The following is a 27991-nucleotide window of genomic DNA, read 5'->3' on the forward strand; positions in this document are numbered from 1 at the left end:
CATGTAGATACCTAACATGTACGTACATAACATGTAGATACATAACATGTAGATACATAACATGTAGATACCTAACATGTACGTAAATAACATGTAGATACATAACATGTAGATACATAACATATACATAAATTGACGCAAACACAGCTGTTTGGCCTGATGCCAAATAGAAGAATTTGGAGTAATTGTTTATCAACTTTTATTAAATTAATGGTAAAAGTGCAACATACTAACCTAGATTTAGATTGTGTTCCCTGTTTAAATCTCAAAATTCATGAGATTTTTTGTTGAAACCTGACTTTTCTGGACTTGTTGGTCTAGTTACTAGACCAACAAGTCCAGAAAAGTCATGTTTCAACAAAGAATTGTGAGATTTTAACAAGGAACACATTCTGAATCTGGGTTAGTGTGTAACATTTTTACCACTAATTTAAAGGTATGGCTATTTTCATGCAAAAAAGAATTAAGGGTTACAAGGGCCGTCCTAAAACAATTAGAGATATTAAATTGAGGTACCACTGTACTTCAGTTTTTACATTGTCTTTGATCCCTTGAGTGTGCGCAGTTTGGAAAATTGATGCAAACGTTAAGATGAAGTCTCACATCACAAATGAAACGACTTTACAACTGTCTGTGTGAATGTAAGTGTGAATGTTGTCTGTCTATCTGTGTTGGCCCTGCGATGAGGTGGCAACTTGTCCAGGGTGTACCCGCCTTCCGCCTGATTGTAGCTGAGATAGGCACCAGCACCCCCCGCGACCTCAAAGGGAATAAGCGGTAGGAAATGGATGGAAGGAGGAGTGTGTGGCGTGAGTAAAATAGAGGTTAAAGTTTTAAAAATAAGTAGAAAATCATACATGAAAAGAAATTCAATTGTGGACAAATGAGAAACTCATGCCTGATAAACACAAGGGCTTTTCCGGAAATTGAACCCTTGACCTCTTGCAACCGAAGCAAGAATCATACGAGAAGATCAACAAGCCCCAAAAAAATATGATTCATCAAAAAAATCTGATGAATTGTGAGATTTTAACAAGAAGACAATCTAAAACTAGCTTAGTATATCGCACTTTTACCACTAATTTAAAGGTATGGCTATTTTCATGCAAAAAAGAACTAAGGGTTACAAGCTCTGTCCTAAAACAATTAAAGCTTGTAAAAATGTACTTCATTTTATGGATTTTTATTGATCCCTCGGGTGTGTGCATTTTGGAAAATTGAGCTAAGAGTTTAATATCACAGTTATGGGCTTGTCTGGGAATTGAACCCAGCACCTCTCACACCCAAAGCGAGAATCATACCACTAGACCAACAAACCGTTAAACTCCACATAAAAATGCATTGTATTTGCGGAGATCATTGGTAACTGCACTTTTAATAACACACATTTTAATTCACTGCAATTTTCATGCATAATTGAACAAGAGCATTTTCAGGAATTGAACCCCAGATCCGATCATACGACTAAATCATCAATTTATGAGTTGTGGTTTTGCAAGAATGTCAATAAATGTGATATTTTGATAGAGGACACAATCTGAAACTGGGCTTCCATTTTGCACTTTTAACCCCAATTGGATTTACTGCCATTTTTTTTTTTTCATACCAAAATGAACTAAGGCTTATGAGCTCAATTCCAGAACAAAATGTGGTCATAGATTTAAGTACAACTGTATTTGATTTTATAAAATGTCGTGGATCCCTTGGAAAGAGTATAAAATCATCATACGACTAAATTGTTGATTTAGTCGTATGATGGGATCTGGGGTTCAATTCCTGAAAAAGCTCTTGTTCATTTATGCATGAAAATTGTAGTGAATCAAAATGTGTGTTATTAAAAGTGCAGTTACCAATGATCTCCGCGAATAAAATGCATTTTTCTGAATAGTTATAAGGGCTTGTTGGTCTAATGGTAGGATTCTTGCTTCGGGTGCGAGAGATCCGGGGTTCAATTCCCGGAAAAGCCCTTGTGTTTGTCAGGCATGAGCTTTTTATTTGTCCACAATTGAATTTATTTTCATGTATGATTTTCGACTTATTTTTAAAACTTTAACATCTATTTTACTCACGCCACACACTCATCCATCCATCCGTACAGTGGTTCCTCAATTCATGATTTCTAATTGTTTTAGGACGGACCTTGTAACCCTTAATTATTTTCTGCATGAAAATAGCCATACCTTTAAATTAGTGGTAAAAATGTTACACACTAATCCAGTTTCAGAATGTGTTCCTTGTTAAAATCTCACAAATCTTTGTTGAAACATTACTTTGTCGTGCTTGTTGGTCTAGTCGTATGATTCTCGCTTAGGGTGCGAGAGGTCCCGGATCCAATTCCTGGACAAACCCTTGTATATATGAGGCCTGAGTTCTTCATTAGTCCACAATTGAATATCTTTTCATGTATGACTTTCGACTTAATTTTAAACTTTAACTTCTTTTTTTCGCGGCACACACTCAATAGATCAGTAAAAATCTATCAAATCAAATCAAATCCTATGTGATGTTGGATTTAATAGTTTTGTGACTTCATATCAGTTTCCATGGTGTAATGGCTAGTGTGCTATCCTCTGAACTAATAATCCAAGTTTAATTCTTGGTGGAACCTAATTGTGAAACCTACGAATTCCATTTGACTTACTTTTTGCAAGCCCTGGTTTGTAATTCCTTTATTCAATCAGGACTTTTTACCTCACACAGACAGTTGTAAAGTCATTTCATTTGTTATGTGAGACTTCATCTTAACATTTACTTCAATTTTCCATACAGCAGACACTCATTGGATCAATGAAGATCTATAAAATATATATGTATTTTTTTATAACAATACATTTTTTTTTTGCCTGAGCCCATAAATGAACCAAAATTAATTTAAGCATGAAAATGGCTTTTAATTTAAATTTAGGTTAAAAGTCTAATACAATTTTAGATTCCAACCATCCATCCATTTTCTGCGGCTTGTCCCTTTTGGGGTTGCGGGGGGTCGCTGCCTCCTATCTCAGCTGCATTCGGGCGGGAGGCGGGATACACCCTGGACAAGTCGCCACCTCATCGCAGGGCCAAATTTAAGATTGTGTACCCTATTTACATCTCACCTTTCATGAGATTTGTGGAACAATACTGTTTCAGAGTGTGTGTCATGGACGAGCCCTTGTGTATACAATATCTGTTTTCAGTCATTATTTTCCCACCTGTACACATGCGCTTGTTGGTGTAATTGTATGATTCTCACTAAGATTACAAGAGGTTTTGGGTTCAATTTCCAGGATACCCTGAAGAGTAACTTTAAACTCTTAGCTGAATTTTCCGAACTGCACACACTCAAGGGATCAAAGAAAATGTATAAAATGAAGTACAGTGGTACCTAATTTACAAGCTGTAATTGTTTTACGACAGAGCTTGTAACCCTTAGTTCTTTTTTGCATGAAAATAGCCATACCTTTAAATTAGTGGTAAATATGCTACACACTAACCCAGTTTCAGAATGTGTTCCTTGTTAAAATGTCATAATTCTCTGGTGAAATGTGGTTCTTCAGGGCTTGTTGGTCTAGTCGTATGATTCTCGCTTAGGGTGCGAGAGGTCCCGGGTTCAATTCCCGGACAAGCCCTTAACAGTGATTTTAAACTCTTTGCTCAGTTTTCTAAACTGCACACAATCAAGGGATCGACAACATCTTGATAAAATCAAATACAGTTGTACTTAAATCTACGACCACATTTTGTCATAGGAATGAGTTCATAAGCCTTAGTTCATTTTGGTAGGAAAAAAAAATTCAGTAAATCCAATGTGGGTTAAAAGTGTAATATGGAAGCCCAGTTTCAAATTGTGTCCCCTACCAAAATATCACATTTATTGACATTCTTGCAAAATCACAACTCATAATTTGTTGATCTAGTCCAGGGGTCGGCAACCTGCGGAGCCGCATGTGGCTCAGCTGCATACTTGCCGACACCCCCGATTATCCCGAGAGATTTACGGAGTTTAATGCTTCTCTCAGCAATCACCCGGGGCCAACATTCTCCGATTTCCACCTAGTCGATAATATTGAGGGCGTACCCTGATGGAAATGCCTTTACAACCCTCTAACACTCGTCGTCGCGCCCGCTTTTACACACTGCTATCTGCGTGCCAGCTGGTCACATGTAGAACAAAGCCTCTGGTGTCAAACGAAAGTGACTGCAAGACATACTTGGTCAACAGCTATACAGGTTACACTGAGAGTTGTGATATAAACAACTTTAACACTCTTACTAATATGTGCCACACTGTGAAACCACACCAAACAAGAATGACAAACACATTTCTGGAGAACATCCTCACTGTAACACAACATAAACACAACAGAACAAATACCCAGAATCCCATGCATCCCTAACTCGTCCGGGCTACATTATACAACCCCGCTTGCACCAAACCCCGCCCACCTCAACCGACGCACGGAAAGGGGGGATGTGAATTCTCCCTGCCCACTGGGTGTGAGTTTTCCTTGCCCTTTTGTGGGTTCTTCCGAGGATGTCGTAGTCGTAATGGTCTGTTCAGTCCTTTGAAACATTTGTGATTTAGGGCTTATATAAATAAACATTGATTGATTGATTGATTGATTATATCACAACTCTCAGTGTAACCTGTATGGCTGTTGAACAAGTATGCGTTGCAGTCGTCTGAGTGTGTTCAAGGAAGCCACATGTGACTCGTGGCTGGGCTGTGCTAGATATTTGTACATGTTGTAGAGAGTGGTAAAGGCAGCGCCTTCATGGAACGCCCGTATTAATGTTGAAGGGCGACATTTAGCAGACATTCGCGTAAATAGTTGCTCTGGATTCCGGGAGTGTCCCGGAAGGTCGGCAAGTGTGATGCTGTCAAACGGCATTAATTTAAATCTCGCGGGCCGCACTAACATAACATTTTCATATTAAGGTTAATACACAGCAGGAAGCAAAAAAAACAACTCCGTATGCAGTGTTATTTCATTTTAAATTTCAAAAGAGTTTTGTGGCTCCCATTGTTTTCTTTATTTTGTGAAACGGGTCGAAATAGCTCTTTGGGTGATAAAGGTTGCTGAACCCTGGTCTAGCCGTATGATTCTCGCTTAGGGTGTGAAAGGTCCCGGGTTTAATTCCCTGACAATCCCTTGTGTTCATGAGGCATGAGTTTTTAATTTGTCCACAGTTGAATTTCTTTATGACTTTTGACTTAATTTTAAACTTTAACCTCAACTCACGGCACACACTCAATGGATCAGTAAAGATCTATAAAATAAAATGAAATTGAAAAATGTATCACTACAAGTTTATTTTTGCCTGAGCCCATAAATGATCCAAAGTTAACTTAAACATGAAAATGGCTTTTAATTTAAATTTAGGTTAAAAGTGTAATACAATTTTAAATTGCGTACCCTATTTACATCTCACCTTTCATGAGATTTGTGGAACAATACTGTTTCAGGGTGTGTGCCATGGACGAGCACTAAACAAGTTTCAGAATGTGTTCCTTGTGAAAATCTCAAAATTCTCCGTGGAAACAGGAGTTTTCAGTTCTTGTTGGTCTAGTCGTGTGATACTCGCATCGGGTGTGAGAGGTCTTGGGTTCAATTCTTGGATAAACCCTTAACAATGCTTTTAAACTCATAGCTAAATGAGTTCATAAACCTTAGTTCATTTTGGTATGAAAAAAAAATGCAGTAAATTCAATTTGGGTTAAAAGTGCAATATGGAAGCCCAGTTTCAGATTGTGCCCCCTATCAAAATATCACATTTATTGACATTCTTGCAAAATCACAACTCATAAATTGTTGATCTAGTCGTATGATCGGATCTGGGGTTCAGATCCTGAAAACGCTCTTGTTCATTTATGCATGAAAATTGTAATGAATCAAAATGTGTGTTAATAAAAGTGCAGTTACAAATTATCTCCCCCAATAAAATGCTATTTTTTGGTGGAAAACTAAGGGCTTTTTGGTCTAGTAGTATGATTCTCGCTTTGGGTGTGAAAGGTCCTGGGTTCAATTCTCAGACAAGCCCCTGACGGTGATTTTAAACTCTTAGCTCACTTTTCCAAACTGCACACACTCAAGGGATCAAAGAAAATCCATAAAATCAAGTACAGGGGTACCTCAATTTACAAGCTGTAATTGTTTTAGGACAGAGCTTGTAACCCTTAGTTCTTTTTTGCATGAAAATAGCCATACCTTTAAATTAGTGGTAAATATGCTACACACTAACCCAGTTTCAGGATGTGTTCCTCGTTAAAATCTCACAATTCTTTGTTGAAACTGGAATTTGTAGGGCTTGTTGGTCTAGTGGTATGATTCTCGCTTAGGGTGCGAGAGGTCCTGGGTTCAATTCCCGGACAAGCCCTTAACAGTGATTTTAAACTCTTAGCTCAATTGTTCAAACTGCACACACTCAAGGAATCAATGAAAATGTATAAATTGAAGTACAGTGGTACCTCAATTTACGAGCTCTAATTATTTTAGGACAGGGCTTGTAATCCTTGGTTCTTGCATGAAAATAGCCATACCTTTAAATTAGTGGTAAAAGTGCAATATACTAACCCAGTTTCAGAATGATTTTGCTGTTATAATCTCATAATTCATAAGATTTTCTGTTGAACAATATTATTCGGGGCTAGTTGGTCTATTCGTACGATCCTCGCATAGGGTGTGAGAAGACCTGAGTTTAATTTCCGGACAAGCCCTTGTGTTTATCAGGAGTTTTTCATTAGTCCCAATCATGCAGGACTTTTGACTCAATAGATCAATAAAAATCCCTATAATAAAATACACTGTTACCTCAATTTACGAGCTCTAATTATTTTAGGACAGAGATTTTAACCCTTAGTTCTTTTTTTTTGCATGAATATAGCCATACCTTTAAATTAGTGGTACAAGTGTAATATACTAATCCAGTTTCAGAATATGTTCCCTGAGAGATGTTTTGTTGAAACACAAATAAAGTGGTACTTAAGTCTACGACCACAGTTTTTTTCTAGGACTGGGCTCAAAAGCAAAAAAAAAAAAAAAAATCGAAGTAAATTAAATTTGTGGTAAAAGTGCAATATGGAAGCCCAGTTTCAGATTGTGTCATCTATCAAAATATCACATTTATTGAGATTCTTGCAAAATCACGACTCAAAGCTTTTTGGTCGAATCGTATAATTTTTGTTTTGGGTCTGGGGTTCAAATCCTGAAAAAGCTCTTGTTCATTTATGCATGAACATTGTAGTGAATCAAAATGTGTGCTAATAAAAGTGCAGTTACAGATTGTCTCCCCAAATCAAATGGCGACTTTTTTTGAAAATTTGGTCTAGAAGTATGATTCTCACTCTGGGTGTGAGAGGTCCATGTTTCAATTCCAGGACAAGCCATGAATGGTCATTTCAAACTCTGAGCTCACTTTTCCAAACTACACACACTCAAGGGATCAATGAAAATGTATAAAATGAAGTAGAGTGGTACCTCAATTTACGAGCTCTAATAATTGTTTTAGGACAGAGCTTGTAACCCTTAGTTTATTTTTGCATGAAAATAGCCATACCTTTAAATTAGTGGTAAAAGTGCAATATATTAACCCAGTTTTAGATTGTAGTCCCTGTTAAAATCTCATAATTCATGAGATTTTTTGTTGGAAAATGATTTTGCATGGCTTGTTGGTCTAGTCGTATGATTCTCGCCTATGGTGCGAGAAGTGAAGTCCTGGGTTCAATTCCCGGATAATCCCCAAACAGTGATTTTAAACTCTTTGCTCAATTTTCCAAACAGCACACACTCAAGGGATCAATGAAAATGTATAAAATCTAAAACAGTGGTTCTTACATCTACGACCTCATTTTGTTTCAGGACTGAGCTCAAAAGCCTTAGGGCTTACAAAAAAATTGCAGTAAATCCGATTTGTGTTATAAGTGCAATATGGAGGCCCAGATTTAGATGGTGTCCCCAATTAAATAATCACATTTATTGAAATTCTTGCAAAATCACAACTCAAAGCTTGTTGGTCTAGTCCAGGAGCCGGCAACCCAAAACAGTGAAAGAGCCATATCGGACCAAAAATATCCATCCATCCATCATCTTCCGCTTATCCGAGGTCGGGTCGCGGGGGCAACAGCCTAAGCAGGGAAACCCAGACTTCCCTCTCCCCAGCCACTTCGTCTAGCTCTTCCCGGGGGATCCCGAGGCGTTCCCAGGCCAGCCGGGAGACATAGTCTTCCCAACGTGTCCTGGGTCTTCCCCGTGGCCTCCTACCGGTTGGACGTGCCCTAAACACCTCCCTAGGGAGGCGTTCGGGTGGCATCCTGACCAGATGCCCGAACCACCTCATCTGGCTCCTCTCGATGTGAAGGAGCAGCGGCTTTACTTTGAGTTCCTCCCGGATGGCAGAGCTTCTCACCCTATCTCTAAGGGAGAGCCCCGCCACACGGCGGAGGAAACTCATTTCGGCCGCTTGTACCCGTGATCTTATCCTTTTGGTCATGACCCAAAGCTCATGACCATAGGTGAGGATGGGAACGTAGATCGACCGGTAAATTGAGAGCTTTGCCTTCCGGCTCAGCTCCTTCTTCACCACAACGGATCGGTACAACGTCCGCATTACTGAAGACGCCGCACCGATCCGCCTGTCGATCTCACGATCCACTCTTCCCTCACTCGTGAACAAGACTCCTAGGTACTTGAACTCCTCCACTTGGGGCAGGGTCTCCTCCCCAACCCGGAGATGGCACTCCACCCTTTTCCGGGCGAGAACCATGGACTCGGATTTGGAGGTGCTGATTCTCATTCCGGTCGCTTCACACTCGGCTGCGAACCGATCCAGCGAGAGCTGAAGATCCCGGTCAGATGAAGCCATCAGGACCACATCATCTGCAAAAAGCAGAGACCTAATCCTGCGGTTACCAAACCGGAACCCCTCAACGCCTTGACTGCGCCTAGAAATTCTGTCCATAAAAGTTATGAACAGAATCGGTGACAAAGGACAGCCTTGGCGGAGTCCAACCCTCACTGGAAATGTGTTTGACTTACTGCCGGCAATGCGAACCAGGCTCTGGCACTGATCGTACAGGGAACGGACCGCCATAATAAGACAGTCCGATACCCCATACTCTCTGAGCACTCCCCACAGGACTTCCCGAGGGACACGGTCGAATGCCTTCTCCAAGTCCACAAAGCACATGTAGACTGGTTGGGCAAACTCCCATGCACCCTCAAGAACCCTGCCGAGAGTATAGAGCTGGTCCACAGTTCTACGACCAGGACGAAAACCACACTGTTCCTCCTTAATCCGAGGTTCGACTATCCGACGTAGCCTCCTCTCCAGTACACCTGAATAAACCTTACCGGGAAGGCTGAGGAGTGTGATCCCACGATAGTTGGAACACACCCTCCGGTGCCCCTTCTTAAAGAGAGGAACCACCACCCCGGTCTGCCAATCCAGAGGTACCGCCCCCGATGTCCACGCGATGCTGCAAAGTCTTGTCAACCAAGACAGCCCCACAGCATCCAGAGCCTTAAGGAACTCCGGGCGGATCTCGTCCACCCCTGGGGCCTTGCCACCGAGGAGCTTTTTAACTACCTCAGCGACCTCAGCCCCAGAAATAGGAGAGTCCACCACAGATTCCCCAGGCACTGCTTCCTCATAGGAAGACGTGTTGGTGGGATTGAGGAGGTCTTCGAAGTATTCCTTCCACCTATCCACAACATCCGCAGTCGGGGTCAGCAGAACACCATCCGCACCATACACGGTGTTGATAGTGCACTGCTTCAACCTTCCTGAGGCGGCGGGCGGTGGTCCAGAATCGCTTCGAAGCCGTCCGGAAGTCGTTTTCCATGGCTTCCCCGAACTCTTCCCATGTCCGAGTTTTTGCCTCCGCGACCGCTGAAGCTGCACACCGCTTGGCCTGTCGGTACCTGTCCACTGCCTCCGGAGTCCTATGAGCCAAAAGGACCCGATAGGACTCCTTCTTCAGCTTGACGGCATCCCTCACCGCTGGTGTCCACCAAGGGGTTTTAGGATTGCCGCCCCGACAGGCACCAACTACCTTGCGGCCACAGCTCCGATCTGCCGCCTCGACAATAGAGGTGCGGAACATGGCCCACTCGGACTCAATGTCCAGCACCTCCCTCGTGACATGTTCAAAGTTCTTCCGGAGGTGGGAATTGAAACTTTGTCTGACAGGAGACTCTGCCAGATGTTCCCAGCAGACCCTCACAATGCGTTTGGGCCTCCCAGGTCTGTCCGGCATCCTCCCCCACCATCGCAGCCAACTCACCACCAGGTGGTGATCGGTAGAAAGCTCCGCCCCTCTCTTCACCCGAGTGTCCAGAACATGAGGCCGCAAATCCGATGACACAACTACAAAGTCGATCATGGAATTGCGGCCTAGGGTGTCCTGGTGCCAAGTGCACATATGGACACCCTTATGTTTGAACATGGTGTTTGTTATCGACAAACTGTGACGAGCACAAAAGTCCAATAACAAAACACCACTCGGGTTCAGATCCGGGCGGCCATTCTTCCCAATCACGCCTCTCCAGGTTTCACTGTCGTTGCCAACGTGAGCGTTGAAGTCTCCCAGTAGGACAAGGGAATCACCCGGGGGAGCACTTTCCAGTACTCCCTCAAGTGTTCCCAAAAAGGGTGGGTACTCTGAACTGCTGTTTGGTGCATAAGCACAAACAACAGTCAGGACCCGTCCCCCCACCCGAAGGCGGAGGGAGGCTACCCTTTCGTCCACCGGGTTGAACTCCAACGTACAGGCTTTGAGCTGGGGGGAAACAAGAATTGCCACCCCAGCCCGTCGCCTCTCACTGCCGGCAACGCCAGAGTGGAAGAGGGTCCAATCCCTCTCGAGAGAAGTGGTTCCAGAGCCCTTGCTGTGCGTCGAAGTTAGACCAAAAATACAAAAAACTAATCTGCCTGGAGCCACACAAAATGAAAAGCCATAAATAAGTCTTATAATGAAGGTAACATGTGTTGTAAGTATCTTTATTAGCTATAATAGCCTACTATCAAAATTACTTTAAATGTCTTATATAAGTGTTATAATGAAGACAATGCATTACATAAGTGTCTGTATTAGTTTTAATAGGCTCCTATCAAAAAGAGTTTAAAAGTCTTATATAAAGTTAAAGTCGTTGGCAATCACTTGAAACGAGTATGACTGTCCTCCTGTTGGTGGGATTGCCTTCAGGAGAACGCCTGTGTGTGGAATCTTTTAAAGTGGGGAGACTGGTGCACAGACAGCCACCACACTGTCCTTAGCAAATAGAAGGCCAGGGTTTCAATGGCATGGGGACCAAGACAATTGGGGGCCCATCTTTGCTGCAGCCTTCTGCCGCCTTTGTGACCGTTGTGGAGCTTCTAAGCAACCATCATCCGCCCACTCCGCCTTCGAGGTCTTTTTCGACGAGGGAGACGTGCAAACTTCAACGTCACTTTTTGGCTGTGGGGAGCTTCTTCTTGACATTGTGGTTCACCGGGATGTCAAAAGTGAGCTGCACCTCGTCCATGTTGGTGATGTGGCTCCAATCTGTTCCCACAAGGTTGGGACTCGGGAGCATGGAATTGTCCAAAATATTTTGGTATCCTAGAGTATTCTAAGTTCCTTTCACAAGCCCAACTCCTGAAAAACAACCCCATACCATAATTTCTCCTCCACCAAATTTCACACCGTTCTCCAGGCAACCTCCAAACCCAGGCTCGTCCATCAGATTGCCAGATGGAAACGCATGATTCATAACTCCGGAAAACGCATTTCCACTGCTCTAGAGTCCGGTGGCGACGTGCGTTACACCACTGCATCCAACGCTTTGCATTGGACTTGGATGTATGGCTTGGATGCGGCTGCTCGGCAAAGGAATACCATTCCATAAAGCTCTCTGCGTACTGTACGTAGGCTAATTGTTATGTTTTGACTAGGGAAGATGACGGCAGACTGACACCAGAGGACAGTAAAGTACAATTTATTATATATAAATTCAATGTATATATAACAATACCAAAAAACACCACTAGATAAACTAAGGAAATCGAGTCTGTTAAACGTAAGTGCGAATGTGTGTTATTATGTGTGTAAATAACCTGAAGTGTTGACGAGAGCGAAGGAACGAGGCAGTCCATGGCAGATGATCAGGGGCGAGAAAGAGGCGTTGGAGTCCAGGGGCGAGCGAGGAGTCGAGGAACGAGGGAGGCAGTCAGAGGACAGAAGGAGATCCGGGGAAAAGTGAGACGGGAGGGTAAGTACACCATGAAAACTATTAAGATACCGCGCCGATCCTTGGGTCCACTGGTCTTTTATCCAGCTCGCCCTCATCAATACCAGGTGTGCAGATTAGCAATTGAGTGCAGGCTTGTCGCTGCGTGGGCATGCTGAGCTCAGCGTGAGCGTGTCCGGGCGAGCAGTCAGATGACGAATTGTGACACTCAAATGCAGGAGGGATAAGCAGACTGCGCATGCGCCGTAACACTAATTGGAAGGTCACATGAAGTTTGGTTCTTTGTAGCAACTGACTGTGCAGAAAGTTGGCGACCTCTTTGCATTATGTGCTTCAGCATCCGCTGTCGGATTACATAGCCTACCATTTTGTGGCTGAGTTGCTGTTGTTTCCGAACTCTGTAATTTTCTTATAAAAAAGCCGATAGTTGTCTTTGGAATATTTAGGAGCAAGGAAATTTCACGACTGGATTTGTAGCTTAGGTGGCATCCTGTGACAGTTCCACGCTGGAAATCACTGGAAATCATTTCTTTCACAAATGTATGTAGAAACTGTCTCCATGTCTAAGTGCTTCATTTTACACACCTGTAGCCGGTCCAAGTGATTAGGACACCTGATTCTGATCATTTGGATGGGTGGCCAAATGCTTTTGGTAATATAGTGTATTAAACAGTGGGTTTTCTAACAACTGGGAAGGTTTGTGTCATGTTTGTCCTCAAACAAAAAACATACTAAAACAAAATAGTGATTTCCCCCTCCCATCCTATTCCCTTTTCAGTCCTTTTTTAAAAAATGCTCCAGGGAGTAAAGAGCACTAAAGAGCAGCATGCGGTTCGAGAGCCGCGGTTTGCTGACCCCCGTTCTAGTCGTATGATTTTTGCCTCGGGTCTGGGGTTCAAATCCTGAAAAAGTGAATCAAAATGTGAGCTAATGAAAGTGGAGTTACCGTGTCTCCGCAAATAAAATATAAACTTTTTGGAAAGTTGGTAAGTCGTGTTGTATAGGGCTTGTTGGTCTAGTGGTATGATTCCTGCTTCGGGTGCGGGAGGTCCTGGGTTCAATTCCCAGACAAGCCCCTAACAGTGATTTTAAGCCGCCTAGATCAAACTGCGCACACTCAAGGGATTATTAAACATTTATAAAATAAAATACAGTGTTACCTCAGTTTACGAGCTCTAAATATTTTAGGACAGAGCTTGTAACCTTTAGTTCTTTTTTGCATGAAAATAGCCATACCTTTAAACTAGTGGTAAAAGTGCAATATACTAACCTAGATTATGTTCCCTTTTAACATCTCACAATTCATGAGATTTTTTTTTGGAATGTGATTTTTCGGGGCTTGTTGGTCTATCCAGACTTCCCTCTCCAGAGCAACATTAGCAACTTCCTCCTGGGGGAACCCGAAGAGTTCCCAGGCCAAAGATGAGATGTAATCCCCCCGTCTGGTCCTTGGCAACGAGTACCTCCCTAGGAGACCCTCGTGAGGCATCCGCACAAGATGGCCGAACCACCTAAACTGGCTCCTTTCCAGGCGAAGGAGCAGCGACTCGACTCTGAGTCTCTCTCGGGTGACTGAACTTCTCACCCTATCTCTAAGGGAGATGCCAGCCACCCTTCTGAGGAACGTCATTTCAGCCGCTTGTATCCGCGATCTTATTCTTTCGGTCATGACCCACACTTCATGACCATAGGTGTGTAGATACTGTAGCTCGGTAGACCAAGAGCTTTGCCTTCTGGCTCAGCGTTCGTTTCATCACAACAGTGCGGCATAGAGACTGCAATACTGCCTCAGCTGTTCCGATTGTCCGGTGGATTTCCGTCTCCATCTTTCCCTCGCCTCGTGAACAAGACCCTAAGATACGTTCTCTACCTGGACTGTACAAACAATCAGTTTCCTTCTGAGAACCATGGCCTCAGATTTGAAGATGCTGATCCTCTTTCCAGCCGCTGAACCAATCCAGTGACAGCTGAAGGTCACGAACCGATGGTGCCATCAGGACCACATCATCTGCAAACAGCAGTGACGCAACCTTTACCCCCCGAGACGAGTACCCTCTCCGCCATGGTCACAACTCTGCTTAGAAATCTTGTCCATAAAAATAACTAACAGGATAGGTGACAGAGCGCAGCCCTCCAAATCCACAAAGCACACATAGATAGATAGATAGATAGATAGATAGATAGATAGATAGATAGATAGATAGATAGATAGATGGATAGTACTTTATTGATTCCTTCAGGAGAATTCCTTCAGGAAAATTAAAATTCCAGCAGCAGTGTACAGAGTTGAGATCAATTAAAAAAAAAAAAAAAAGTAAAAAGTAAATAATGGGGGTTTAAAAGGAAACAAAATAGAGAGATATTACAAAAAGAATAAAAACCATAGGAATAACAATATAACAGTAAAATAAGAATATAACAAGACAAAGTAGGCAGTAGTGACCATGTTATGAGAACGTATTGCACTGTTAATGTTCTGAATCCCCTGTCATCCTAATACCCCCCGTCCCCCGTCCCAGAGAGGAGTTGTACAGTCTAATGGCGTGTGGGACAAAGGAGTTTTTGAGTCTATTAGTCCTGCACTTGGGATGAAGCAGTCTAGCACTGAACAGGCTCCTCTGGCTACTGATAACGCTATGCAGAGGGTGACTGGCATCATCCAGGATGCTCACTAGTTTGTCAACAGTCCTCTTCTCTGCCACCGTCACCAGTGAGTCCAGTTTCATTCCGATTGTAGAACCGGCCCGCCTGATCAGTTTCTCAAGTCTGGAGCTGTCCTTCTTAGATGTACTGCCCCCCCAGCACACTACCATGTAGAACAGAACACTGGCAACCACAGACTGGTAGTACATCCACAGGAGTTTTCTACAAATGTTGAAGGAGTGCAGTCTCCCGAGGAAGTACAGCCTGCTCTGTCCTTTCTTGTACTGGTGGTCCGTGTTAACAGTCCAGTCCAGCTTATTGTCCACCCAAACCCCGAGGTACTTGAATGAGTCCACGGTCTGTACCTCAACTCCCTCGATCACAATAGGTTGTGACCGTGGACTCGACCTCCCAAAGTCAATGACCAGCTCCTTGGTCTTTGACGGATTGAGCTGCAAGACGTTCGTGTGGCACCAGACAACAAAGTCCCTCACCAGGTTCCGAAACTCCTCCTCTCTGCCGTCCCTGATGCACCCGACGATGGCTGTGTCATCCGCGTACTTCTGGATGTGACACAGCTCTGAGTTGTAGCAGAAGTCAGCGCTGTACAGGGTGAAGAGTAGAGGGGCCAGCACCGTTCCCTGCGGTGCTCCGGTGCTGCTGATCACAGTGTCAAACGTGATGTCCTTCAGTCTGACGTACTGTGACCTGTCGGTGAGGTAGTTCGAAATCCAGGCAACCAGGCAGGGGTCCACTTGCATTTTGTAGAGCTTGTCCTGAAGGAGGCGGGACTGGATGGTATTAAAGGCACTCGAGAAGTCCAGGAACAGGATCCTCACAGTGCCATTTCCCTTATCCAGGTGTGAGTGGGCTCGATGCAGCAGGTAAAAGATAGCATCCTCCACACCAACGCCTTCCTGGTACGCAAACTACTGGATAGACATACTCCCAGGCCTTCTCCAGGATTTTTGAAAGAATAAAGAGCTGGTCAGTTGTTCCACGACCAGGACAGAATCCACATTGCTCCTCTTAAATCCGAGGTTCGACTTTCGGACGGACCATCCTTTCCAGTAGTTTGGCGTAAACTTTTCCTATAAAAATCCCCGTTACTGAGGTGGCTAACTATGATGCGTGCAGTTTATCAAAGCAACAAACAAACAATCGGAAAATCCCCGTTACTGAGGAGGCTAACCATGATGCGTGCAGTTTATCAAAGCAACAATCAAACAATCGGAACATTCCCGTCGTATCAATTCCTAGATATGGTCGTAATTATACTGAATGCACTGGGCATAATAAACACAACATTATTAATATTGCTACTACGGATAATTTGATCAAAAATTCCCTAAAACAGCCCACTACCTATAATATAGGTTTTTTAAACATAAGATCATTGTCTCCCAAAACGTTGTTAGTTAATGATATTATCAGAGACAACAATCTTAACGTCATCGGTCTCAGTGAAACCTGGCTTAAACCAAACGACTTTTTTGCGCTAAATGAGGCATGCCCTCCTAACTTTACACATGCGCATATTGCCCGTCCGCTTAAAAGGGGTGGGGGGGGTCGCACTAATATACAACGAAAACTTTAACCTTAGTCCTAACATAAATAATAAATATAAATCGTTTGAGGTGCTTACTATGAGGTCTGTCACACCGCTGCCTCTACACCTGGCTGTTATCTACCGCCCCCCAGGGCCCTATTCGGACTTTATCAATGAATTCTCAGAGTTCGTTGCTGATCTAGTGACACACGCCGATAATATAATCATAATGGGGGACTTTAATATCCATATGAATACCCCATCGGACCCACCGTGCGTAGCGCTCCAGACTATAATTGATAGCTGTGGTCTCACACAAATAATAAATGAACCCACGCATCGCAACGGTAATACGATAGACCTAGTGCTTGTCAGGGGTATCACCGCTTCCAAAGTTACGATACTCCCGTATACTAAAGTATTGTCCGATCATTACCTTATAAAATTCGAGGTTCAGACGCATGTTCGTCAAACTAATAATAATAATAACTGCTATAGTAGCCGCAACATTAATACAGCCACAACGACAACTCTTGCTGACCTACTGCCCTCGGTAATGGCACCATTCCCAAAATATGTGGGCTCTATTGATAACCTCACTAACAACTTTAACGACGCCCTGCGCGAAACCATTGATAACATAGCACCGCTAAAGTTAAAAAAGGCTCCAAAAAAGCGCAACCCGTGGTTTACAGAAGAAACTAGAGCTCAGAAATTATTATGCAGAAAGCTGGAACGCAAATGGCGCACGACTAAACTTGAGGTGCACCATCAAGCATGGAGTGATGGTTTAATAACTTATAAACGCATGCTTACCTTAGCTAAAGCTAATTATTACTCAAATCTCATCCACCGTAATAAAAACGATCCTAAATTTTTGTTTAGTACGGTAGCATCGCTAACCCAACAAGGGACTCCTTCCAGTAGCTCCACCCACTCAGCTGATGACTTTATGCAATTCTTTAGTAAGAAAATTGAAGTCATTAGAAAGGAGATTAAAGACAATGCGTCCCAGTTACAACGGGGTTCTATTAACACTGACACGATTGTATATACGGCGGATACTGCCCTCCAAAATAGTTTCTCTCGTTTTGAGGAAATAACATTAGAGGAATTGTTACAACGTGTAAATGGAATAAAACAAACAACATGTTTACTTGACCCTCTTCCTGGGAAACTGATCAAGGAGCTCTTTGTATTATTAGGTCCATCAGTGCTAAATATTATAAACTTATCACTTTCCTCGGGCACTGTTCCCCTTGCATTCAAAAAAGCGGTTATTCATCCTCTTCTTAAAAGACCTAACCTCGATCCTGACCTCATGGTAAACTACCGACCGGTGTCTCACCTTCCCTTTATTTCAAAAATCCTCGAAAAAATTGTTGCGGAGCAGTTAAATGAACACTTAGCGTCTAACAATCTATGTGAAACCTTTCAATCCGGTTTCAGGGCAAATCACTCGACGGAGACAGCCCTCGCAAAAATGACTAATGATCTATTGCTAACGATGGATTCCGATGCGTCATCTATGTTGCTGCTCCTCGATCTTAGCGCTGCTTTCGATACTGTCGATCATAATATTTTATTAGAACGTATCAAAACACGAATTAGTATGTCAGACTTAGCCCTGTCTTGGTTTAACTCTTATCTTACTGATAGGATGCAGTGTGTCTCCCATAACAATGTGACCTCGGACTACGTTAAGGTAACGTGTGGAGTTCCCCAGGGTTCGGTCCTTGGCCCTGCACTCTTCAGCATCTACATGCTGCCGCTAGGTGACATCATACGCAAATACGGTGTTAGCTTTCACTGTTATGCTGATGACACCCAACTCTACATGCCCCTAAAGCTGACCAACATGCCGGATTGTAGTCAGCTGGAGGCGTGTCTTAATGAAATTAAACAATGGATGTCCGCTAACTTTTTGCAACTCAACGCCAAAAAAACGGAAATGCTGATTATCGGTCCTGCTAGACACCGAACTCTATTTAATAATACAACTCTAACATTTGACAACCAAACAATTAAACAAGGCGACACGGTAAAGAATCTGGGTATTATCTTCGACCCAACTCTCTCCTTTGAGGCACACATTAAAAGCGTTACTAAAACGGCCTTCTTTCATCTCCGTAATATTGCTAAAATTCGCTCCATTCTGTCCACTAAAGACGCTGAGATCATTATCCATGCGTTTGTTACGTCTCGCCTCGACTACTGTAACGTATTATTTTCGGGTCTCCCCATGTCTAGCATTAAAAGATTACAGTTGGTACAAAATGCGGCTGCTAGACTTTTGACAAGAACAAGAAAGTTTGATCACATTACGCCTGTACTGGCTCACCTGCACTGGCTTCCTGTGCACTTAAGATGTGACTTTAAGGTTTTACTACTTACGTATAAAATACTACACGGTCTAGCTCCATCCTATCTTGCCGATTGTATTGTACCATATGTCCCGGCAAGAAATCTGCGTTCAAAGGACTCCGGCTTATTAGTGATCCCCAAAGCCCAAAAAAAGTCTGCGGGCTGTAGAGCTTTTTCATTTCGGGCTCCAGTACTCTGGAATGCCCTCCCGGTAACAGTTCGAGATGCCACCTCAGTAGAAGCATTTAAGTCTCACCTTAAAACTCATTTGTATACTCTAGCCTTTAAATAGACTCCCTTTTTAGACCAGTTGATCTGCCGTTTCTCTTCTTTTTCTTCTATGTCCCACTCTCCTTTGTGGAGGGAGTCCGGTCCGATCCGGTGGCCATGTACTGCTCGCCTGTGTATCGGCTGGGGACATCTCTGCGCTGCTGATCAGCCTCCGCTTGGGATGGTTTCCTACTGGCTCCGCTGTGAACGGGACTCTCGCTGCTGTGTTGGATCCGCTTTGGACTGGACTCTCGCGACTGTGTTGGATCCATTATGGATTGATCTTTCACAGTATCATGTTCTCATAGTCATCATTGTCACCGACGTCCCACTGGGTCATTATTGTCACCGATGTCCCACTGGGTGTGAGTTTTCCTTGCCCTTATGTGGGCCTACCGAGGATGTCGTAGTGGTTTGTGCAGCCCTTTGAGACACTAGTGATTTAGGGCTATATAAGTAAACATTGATTGATTGATTGATATAGAGGCTGAGTCGTGTTGTGATACTACTGTAAATCAAATCAAATCAACTTTATTTATAAAGCACATTTAAAATTTACCACAGGGGTAGCCGAAGTGCTGTCCAAGGGGCAGGTTAAAAGATAATACGAGGACCGAGCAAACAACACAACACAAACATAAAACATAAATAAAACATAAAAACAGGTTCACAGCAGGTGTATAATGGGGTGCCATTGCAGGATGGATATCACTTAGTGTTAAAAGCCAAGGAATAAAAATATGTTTTTAAGAGAGATTTAAAAACAGGAAGATAGGAGGCTTGTCTAACACTCAGAGGTAGGTCGTTCCAGAGCTTGGGATCAGCAGCAGCAAAAGCTCTGTCACCTCTAAGCTTCAGCCTTGTGTCAGGGACTGTCAGTAGCAGCTGATCGGCTGATCTTAGCACACACCCCTCTGGTCCCCATTTTTGAATAGGTGACCCACCTTCCCAGTCTGCCACTCCCTCCGTGCTGTCCCAGACTTCCAGGCAATGTTGAAAAGGTGTGTCAACCAAGAAAGCCCCTCAACACCCAGAGCCTTCAGCATTTCTGGACAAATTTTGTCAACCCCCAGAGCTTTGCCACCGTGGAGTTATCTAACTACTCAGTGACTTCACTCCGAGAGATCGACGTCAATCCCCCATCTTTAAAGCCCAGTTTCAGATTGTGTCCCCTATCAAAATATCACATTTGTTGAGATTCTTGCAAAATCACAGCTCAGAGCTTGTTAATTTAGTTGTACGATTTTGGCTCTAATTGTTTTAGAACAAACCTAGTAACCCTTGGTTCTTTTTTGCATGAAAATAGCCATAACTTTAAATTAGTGGCAACATTGTAATCTACTAACCCAGTTTCAGAATGATTTTCCTGTTAAAATCTCACAATTCGTAAGATTTTTAGTTGAACAATACCTTTACGTGGCTTGTTGGTCTAGTCGTATGATTCTCGCTTCGGGTGCGAGAGGTCCCGGGTTCAATTCCCGGACAAGCCCTTGTATTTGTCAGGCATCAGTTTTTCAATTGTCCACAGTCGAAATTATTTCCATGTTTGATTTTTGACTTAATTTTAAACTATTGTTTTGTTGGAACTCTTCGTTTTGCAGTAATACTTGCAGGTTCAATGGTGAAATGGTTCACATGCTGGACTCTAACCGCAGTGATCCATTCTCTAATCTTGGTGGGTCCTCCTTGTGAAAGCTAGGTCCTCCATTTCATTCACATTTTGCAAGCTCTGGGGTTTGTAATTAGAACCTACTTTTAATATTGGACTGTTCAGTCCAGTCTCCCCCTTAGTTACTGGGGTAACTCAGGGGTTCAATTCCCAGACAAGCCCTTAACAGTGATTTTAAACATGCCCCGGATCTTCCTATTAGTGGAGTGTGCCCTTAACACCTTCTGAGGAAAGCATTCGGGTGGCATCCTGACCAGATGCCCGAACCACCTCATCTGGCTCCTCTCAATGTGGAGGAGCAGCGGCTTTACTTTGACCTCCCCCCGGATGACAGAGCTTCTCATCTTATCTCTAAGTTAGAGCCCCGTCACCCGGCGGTGGAAACTCTTTTCGACCGCTTGTACCCGTGATCTTGTCCTTTTGGTCAAAACCATTTCAGGGCTTGTTGGTCAAAGCCATTTCAGGGCCTGTTGGTCAAGTTGTAAGAGTCTCGCTTAGGATGCAAAAGGTCCTGTGTTCAATTCCTGGTCGAGCACTTGTGTTTGTCAGGCAAGGTATTTGACCAGAGATTTCTTTTTATCTATGTCTTTCAACCTAATTTTAAACTTTAACCTTTATTTTTTTCACGGCACACACTCTTTGGATCCATAAAAATATATCAAATCAAATCAAACCCTGTGTACTGTTGGATCCCTTAGTTTTACACATGTTCATGCAGGTTCCGTGGTGTAATGGTTGGCACACTGGACTCAGAATCCAGTCATCTAAGTTAAAATCTTAGTGGAACCTCCTTGTGAAACTTATTTGACTTCCTTTTTGCAAGCCCAGGTGTTTGTAATTCCTTTATTCAATGATGACCTCTTCCCTCACACAGACAGTTGTAAAGTCGTTTCATTTGTGACGTGAGACTTCATCTTAACGTTTACCTCAATCTTCTATACAGCAGACACTCAAGGGATCAATGAAAATCTATCAGATAAAATCAAATACAGCGGTCAATAAATTTACCATGTTGTTTTGGCCTGAGCTCATAAATGATCCATGTTTCATTTATGCATGTTTAGGTTAAAAGTAAAATTAAATTTTAGAATGTGTACCCTATTGACATCTCACCTTTTATGAGATTTGTGGAACAATACTGTTTCAGGGTGTGTGTCATGGACGAGCACTTGTGTTTATAATTCCTGTTTTAAGTCATTAATTTCCCCCGTACACACAGTCGTAAGTCTTGTCATTTTTTTAAACTTTTGACCTGATTTTAAACTCTTAAGTCAATTTTCAAAACTGCACTTACTCAAGGGAAAAAAATAAAAAAGGATTGCATTAGACTATAATAAGCTTTATTGACATCAGGATTTATAGTTGCCCCTCCTAGTCTGTGCTTTTAGGAAAAATAAATAGTATGAACTAGTCAGTAAGTAAAAAAAAAATTATGGATAAATGTACACAGATAAGCCAAGTAGCAGTAAAACACACATTTGTTAAAGACAAAACACTAATTGTTGGAATTTGTTACAAAATTCAGTCCTTTTGACTCCGCTAATATTTGGCATCAAGCCAAGCAGCTGTGTGCGTGTCTACAAATCTACATGTTATGTATCTACATGTTATGTACATACATGTTATGTATCTACATGTTACGTACGTACATGTTACGTATCTACATGTTATGTACGAACATGTTATGTATCTACATATTATGTACATACATGTTATGTACATACATGTTATGTATCTACATGTTATGTACATACATGTTATGTACATACAAGTTATGTATCTACATGTTATGTACATACATGTTATGTATCTACATGTTATGTACATACATGTTATGTACATACAAGTTATGTATCTACATGTTATGTACGAACATGTTATGTACGAACATGCAACAGAGGAGCTAGTTTACTTATGAGAGTAACCTACAGTTTGCGAGAATGTCATCGTGTTGGCTGAGTGGCGTCAGTGAGTGAGTGGGCGAGTAAAGAAAGAGAGAGGTAGCGTGTGCATTGTGCAGGACAGTGATGAACAGGTCCGGTTGTGTCCTGCAAAACTATAAATCAAGCAACCAGATTGTCACAAATCGGCGGCCTTGTCATTCTGACCCGAAAGTGGAGCTTAGCAGACCAATTGCCGGGTGAAGTGAAGGGTAAAAACATCAACCCGATAAGGAACATCTGCTCTGTGCTGCTCGACTACGGTCTGCACCGGAGCTGAACAGCAGGACAGGTGTAACAACATTATTACCTGTCCCTCCTTATAACTCCTTGTGGAGATCAGAATGCTTATTATGTAAATGTTTACCTAAGTGGTAAGCAACGGTGGTAATACTAATAGCCACATTTGGCGAGGTGTTTTTTAAAGTGGAAATTGCAGCCTCCTTGTTTAAAGTGTCACCTTTATTGTTAGCTTTGAACCCAAATACCTCCATATTGTACTTCACCACATTGTCATTTTTAGCCATGCCTCCTCTCCAAGATGTTATTGCTTGTATGCACTTTGTGTGTGCGTTCTGACACACTAAACATCACGCGCCTCGGCTCTGTAGTCACCGCCGTACAGTGGCATTCAGATGAAAGAACGATACCGGTAGATATTTTTGGATATACAAACCCCGTTTCCATATGAGTTGGGAAATTGTGTTGGATGTAAATATAAACAGAATGCAATGATTTACAAATCCTTTTCAACCCATATTCAATTGAACGCACTTCAAAGACAAGATATTTGATGTTCAGACTCAATAAACTTTTTTTTTTTTTGCAAATAATAATTAACTTAGAATTTCATGGCTGCAACACGTGCCAAAGTAGTTGGGAAAGGGCATGTTCACCACTTTGTTACATCACCTTTTCTTTTAACAACACTCAATAAACATTTGGGAACTGAGGAAACTAATTGTTGAAGCTTTGAAAGTGGAATTCTTTATCATGCTTGCTTGATGTACAGCTTAAGTTGTTCAACAGTCTGCGGTCTTGTTGTCGTATTTTACGCTTCATAATGCGCCACACATTTTCCATGGGGGACAGGTCTGGACTGGAGGCTGGCCAGGAAAGTACCCGGACTCTTTTACTACCAAGCCACGCTGTTGTAACACGTGGCTTGGCATTGTTTTGCTGAAATAAGCAGGGGCGTCCATGATAACGTTGTTTGGATGACAACATATGTTGGTCCAGAACCTGTATGGACCATTCAGCATTAATGGTGCCGTCACAAATGTGTAAGTTATCCATGCCTTGGGCACTAATACACCCCCATACCATCACAGTTGCTGGCTTTTGAACTTTGCGCCTATAACAATCCTGATTGTTATTTTCCTCTTTGTTCCAGAGGACACCATGTCCACAGTTTCCAAATATAATTTGAAATGTGGACTCGTCAGACCACAGAACACTTTTCCACTTTGTATCAGTCCATCTTAGATGAGCTCTTGCCCAGCGAAGCCGGCGGCGTTCCTGTGTGTTGTTGATAAATGGGTTTTGCGTTGCATAGCAGAGTTTTAACTTGCACTTACAGATGTAGCGACCAACTGTAATTACTGACAGTGGTTTATAAAGTGTTCCTGAGCCCATGTGGTGATATCCTTTACACGTGTAAATGTCGCTGTTTGATGCAGTACCGCCTGAGGGTCACAGGTCCGTAATATCATCGCTTACGTGCAGTGATTTCTCCAGATTCTCTGAACCGTTTGATGATTTTACGGACCGTAGATGGTAAAATCCCTAAATTCCTTACAATAGCTCGTTGAGAAATGTTGTTCTAAAACTGTTAGACAATTTGCCTACAAATTGGTGACCCTCGCCCCATCCTTGTTTGTGAATTACTTCGCATTTCATGGAAGCCGCTTTTATACCCAATTATGGCACCCACCTGCTCCCAATTAGCCTGCACACCTTTGGGATTTTCCAAATAAGTGTTTGATGAGCATTCCTCAACTTTATCAGTATGTATTGCCACCTCTCCCAACATCTTTTTCACGTGTTGCTGGCATCAAATTCTAAAGTAAATGATTATTTACAAAAAAAAATGTTTATCAGTTTAAACATCACATATGTTGTCTTTGTAGCATATTCAACTAAATATGGGTTGAAAATGATATTGAAATCATTGTATTCCGTTTATTTTTACATCTAACACAATTTCCCAACTCATATGGAAATGGGTTTGTATACGTATATATACATATATATATATATATATATATATATATATATATATATATATACATATATATACATACATGTATATGTATATATATATATATATATACATATATATACATATATATACATATGTATATATATATATATATATATATATATATATATATATATATATATATATATATATATACACAGTGGGGCAAAAACGTATTTAGTCAGCCACCGATTGTGCAAATTCTCCCACTTAAAATGATGACAGAATGTGAAAAAAAATCCAAGAATTCACATTGTAGGAATTTTAAACAATTTATTTGTAAATTATGGTGGAAAATAAGTATTTGGTCAACCATTCAAAGCTCTCACTGATGGAAGGAAGTTTTGGCTCAAAATCTCACGATATATGGCCCCATTCATACTTTCTTTAACACGGATCAATCGTCCTGTCCCCTTAGCAGAAAAACAGCCACAAAGCATGATGTTTCCACCCCCATACTTCACAGTAGTTATGGTGTTCTTGGGATGTAACTCAGTATTCTTCTTACTCCAAACACGACTAGTTGAGTTTATATCAAAATGGACACATTGATGATACAGCAGAGGATTGGGAGAATGTCATGTGGTCAGATGAAACAAAAATAGAACTTTTTGGTACAAACTCAACTTGTCGTGTTTGGAGGAAGAAGAATACTGAGTTGCATCCCAAGAACACCATACCTACTGTGATCATTATGCTTTGGGACTGTTTTTCTGCTAAGGGGATAGGACAACTGAGCCGTGTTAAGGAAAGAATGAATGGGGCTATTTATCGTGAGATTTTGAGCCTAAACGTCCTTCCATCAGTGAGAGCTTTGAATAGTTGACCAAATACTTATTTTCCACCATCATTTACAAATAAATTATTTAAAATTCCTACAATGTGAATTTTTGTGTACGGTCAATGCATATGTCGGAGCAAAGATGAGTGAGGGACTCTAACTCATGTCCTCACTGGTTAAAAATGTTTTCAAAATAAACCCAGACAGTCGTTTGGATAAAAGTCGAAAACAAATAAATGAAGTGCAATTCAAACATTTTCCTGTATGATTTTCTGACTATAAAATGGCATTTGTGGTAATAAATTGAGATATTTTTTTAGGTTAATAATTACAATAGAAGTGAGTATTATGTGCTTGATTATAATAAATACACATTGCAAAATGTGATTGTTCTGATTTAAAAAAATATAATAATTAGACAGCACTATACACTATATATATATATATATATATATATATATATATATATACATATATATATATATATATATATATATATATATATATATATATATATATATACAGTATATAAGCATACATATTCATTGATTTTATTTACAAATAATAATACCGTCGTCCCTTGTGTATCGCTGACATCAATCACAGGTTATTACTCGCTTGCACAATATAAATAAAATTAAAAAAACAAAACAATATTTGAGCACAAATGCAATGTTACAGTCGGAATTTCATACACAATAAAAAGGTTACAGAAATAATTCAATTTCGGTGTAGTGGGAAATAGGCATTCATTATAGATAAAATATGTTCATAGCTCAAGCATAAAAAGCTGTTCTATGATCTTCTAAATACATTTTTCAACATTTGAGACCCTTCAAGACATAAATGAACACGCTTTAGTCACATTTACACTGTAAGGCTGAGCCTTACAGTGCTTTCTGACTAGTTTGGTTTCCTTTTAGTTGCCAATCCTACTGCAGTGTTGATATTTGTAGTTGTTGTTTAGCCATTTTTATGCTTAAAAATATTTTATTTAGGCCAAAATAAAACACATGACCAACTTCAGACACAGTAACCCGTCGGCTGACAGCGACGCCTCTCGAGCGGGGGAGTTAAACAGCTTCTTCGCCCGATTCGAGAGAAAAACACCTGCAGCCGTCACAACACCCCCACCTAAAACCCATAGCAGCTGCACGCTTATACTGGAAGAGCATGAGGTGAGACGCACGCTGAGGGCAGTGAACCCGAAGAAGGTTACAGCCCCAGATGGGGTCCCGGGACAGGTACTGAGGGACTGTGCAGACCAGCTGGCCGGAGTATTTACTAAGATCTTCACTCAGTCCCTTTCTCAGGCCGTCATCCCATCATGCCTGAAGACCTCCACAATAATCCCAGTGCCAAAGAAGAACCGTGTCAGCTACCTGAATGACTACCGTCCAGTTGCACTGACGCCTATAGCTATGAAGTGCTTCGAGAAGCATATTACCTCAGTCCTCCCTCCCAAGCTTGACCCACACCAGTTTGCCTACAGAGCCAACAGGTCCACAGAGGACGCCATCGCCACAGCCCTACAGTCCTCCCTGGGTCACCTGGAAACGGGGGTGAGCTACGTGCGGCTGTTTTTTGTGAATTATAGTTCGGCATTTAACACCATTGTACCTGAGAGACTGGTGTCCAAACTGTCAGACCTGGGTCTATCGAACTCCATCTGCATGTGGATTAAGGACTTCTTATTCAACTGCCCCAAGAGGGTGCAGTTGGGTCGCCACATATCATTGAGCCTGTACCTCAGCACCGGCTCTCCACAAGGCTGCGTGCTGAGCCCCCTTCTCTACACATATGACTGCACACCTGCCCACTCCAGCAACTCCATCATCAAATTTGCGGATGACACCACCGTAGTGGGGCTCATCTCGGAGGGAGATGAGGCTGCATATCGGGACAAGGTGGAGAAGCTGTCGGATTGGTGCAGTCAACAACCTGGCCCTGAACACCTCCAAGACCAATGAGCTGATCATAGACTTCAGGAGGAATAAAACGGACATCCTGCCCCTGATCATCAGCGGTGACTGCGTGGAGAAGGTCTCCAACTTCCGCTTCCTGGGAGTCCACCTGGCCGACGACCTATCCTGGAGCACCAACACCATGGATACCATCAAGAAGGCACACCAGAGACTGCACTTCCTGAGAATACTCAGGAACAACCACCTCTCTCAGGAACTGCTGGTGTCCTTCTACTGGTGCTCCATTGAGACCATCCTGACCTACTGAATCTGCGTGTGGTTCGGCAGCTGCACGGCCGCAGAGAGAACGGCACTCCAGAGGGTCATAAAGACCGCCATGAAGAT

The 27991-nt window shown here is 42.3% G+C and overlaps 5 non-coding genes across 5 annotated transcripts; 4 read left to right on the forward strand and 1 right to left on the reverse strand.

Annotated features, from left to right (window-relative positions):
* Positions 1-1246: 1246 nt before the first annotated feature.
* trnap-ugg (transfer RNA proline (anticodon UGG)) lies at positions 1247-1318 on the reverse strand. Its single transcript has one exon. It is a non-coding gene; the product is annotated as a tRNA-Pro (tRNA).
* A 2218-nt stretch (positions 1319-3536) lies between these two features.
* Positions 3537-3608, forward strand: trnap-agg (transfer RNA proline (anticodon AGG)). Its single transcript has one exon. It is a non-coding gene; the product is annotated as a tRNA-Pro (tRNA).
* A 2677-nt stretch (positions 3609-6285) lies between these two features.
* trnap-agg (transfer RNA proline (anticodon AGG)) lies at positions 6286-6357 on the forward strand. Its single transcript has one exon. It is a non-coding gene; the product is annotated as a tRNA-Pro (tRNA).
* A 6853-nt stretch (positions 6358-13210) lies between these two features.
* On the forward strand, positions 13211-13282 carry trnap-cgg (transfer RNA proline (anticodon CGG)). The gene has a single exon. It is a non-coding gene; the product is annotated as a tRNA-Pro (tRNA).
* A 7168-nt stretch (positions 13283-20450) lies between these two features.
* Positions 20451-20522, forward strand: trnap-cgg (transfer RNA proline (anticodon CGG)). The gene has a single exon. It is a non-coding gene; the product is annotated as a tRNA-Pro (tRNA).
* Positions 20523-27991: the final 7469 nt, after the last annotated feature.

This window comes from Nerophis ophidion, linkage group LG21, assembly GCF_033978795.1.
Source record: "Nerophis ophidion isolate RoL-2023_Sa linkage group LG21, RoL_Noph_v1.0, whole genome shotgun sequence".
NCBI classification, from domain to species: domain Eukaryota; kingdom Metazoa; phylum Chordata; class Actinopteri; order Syngnathiformes; family Syngnathidae; genus Nerophis; species Nerophis ophidion.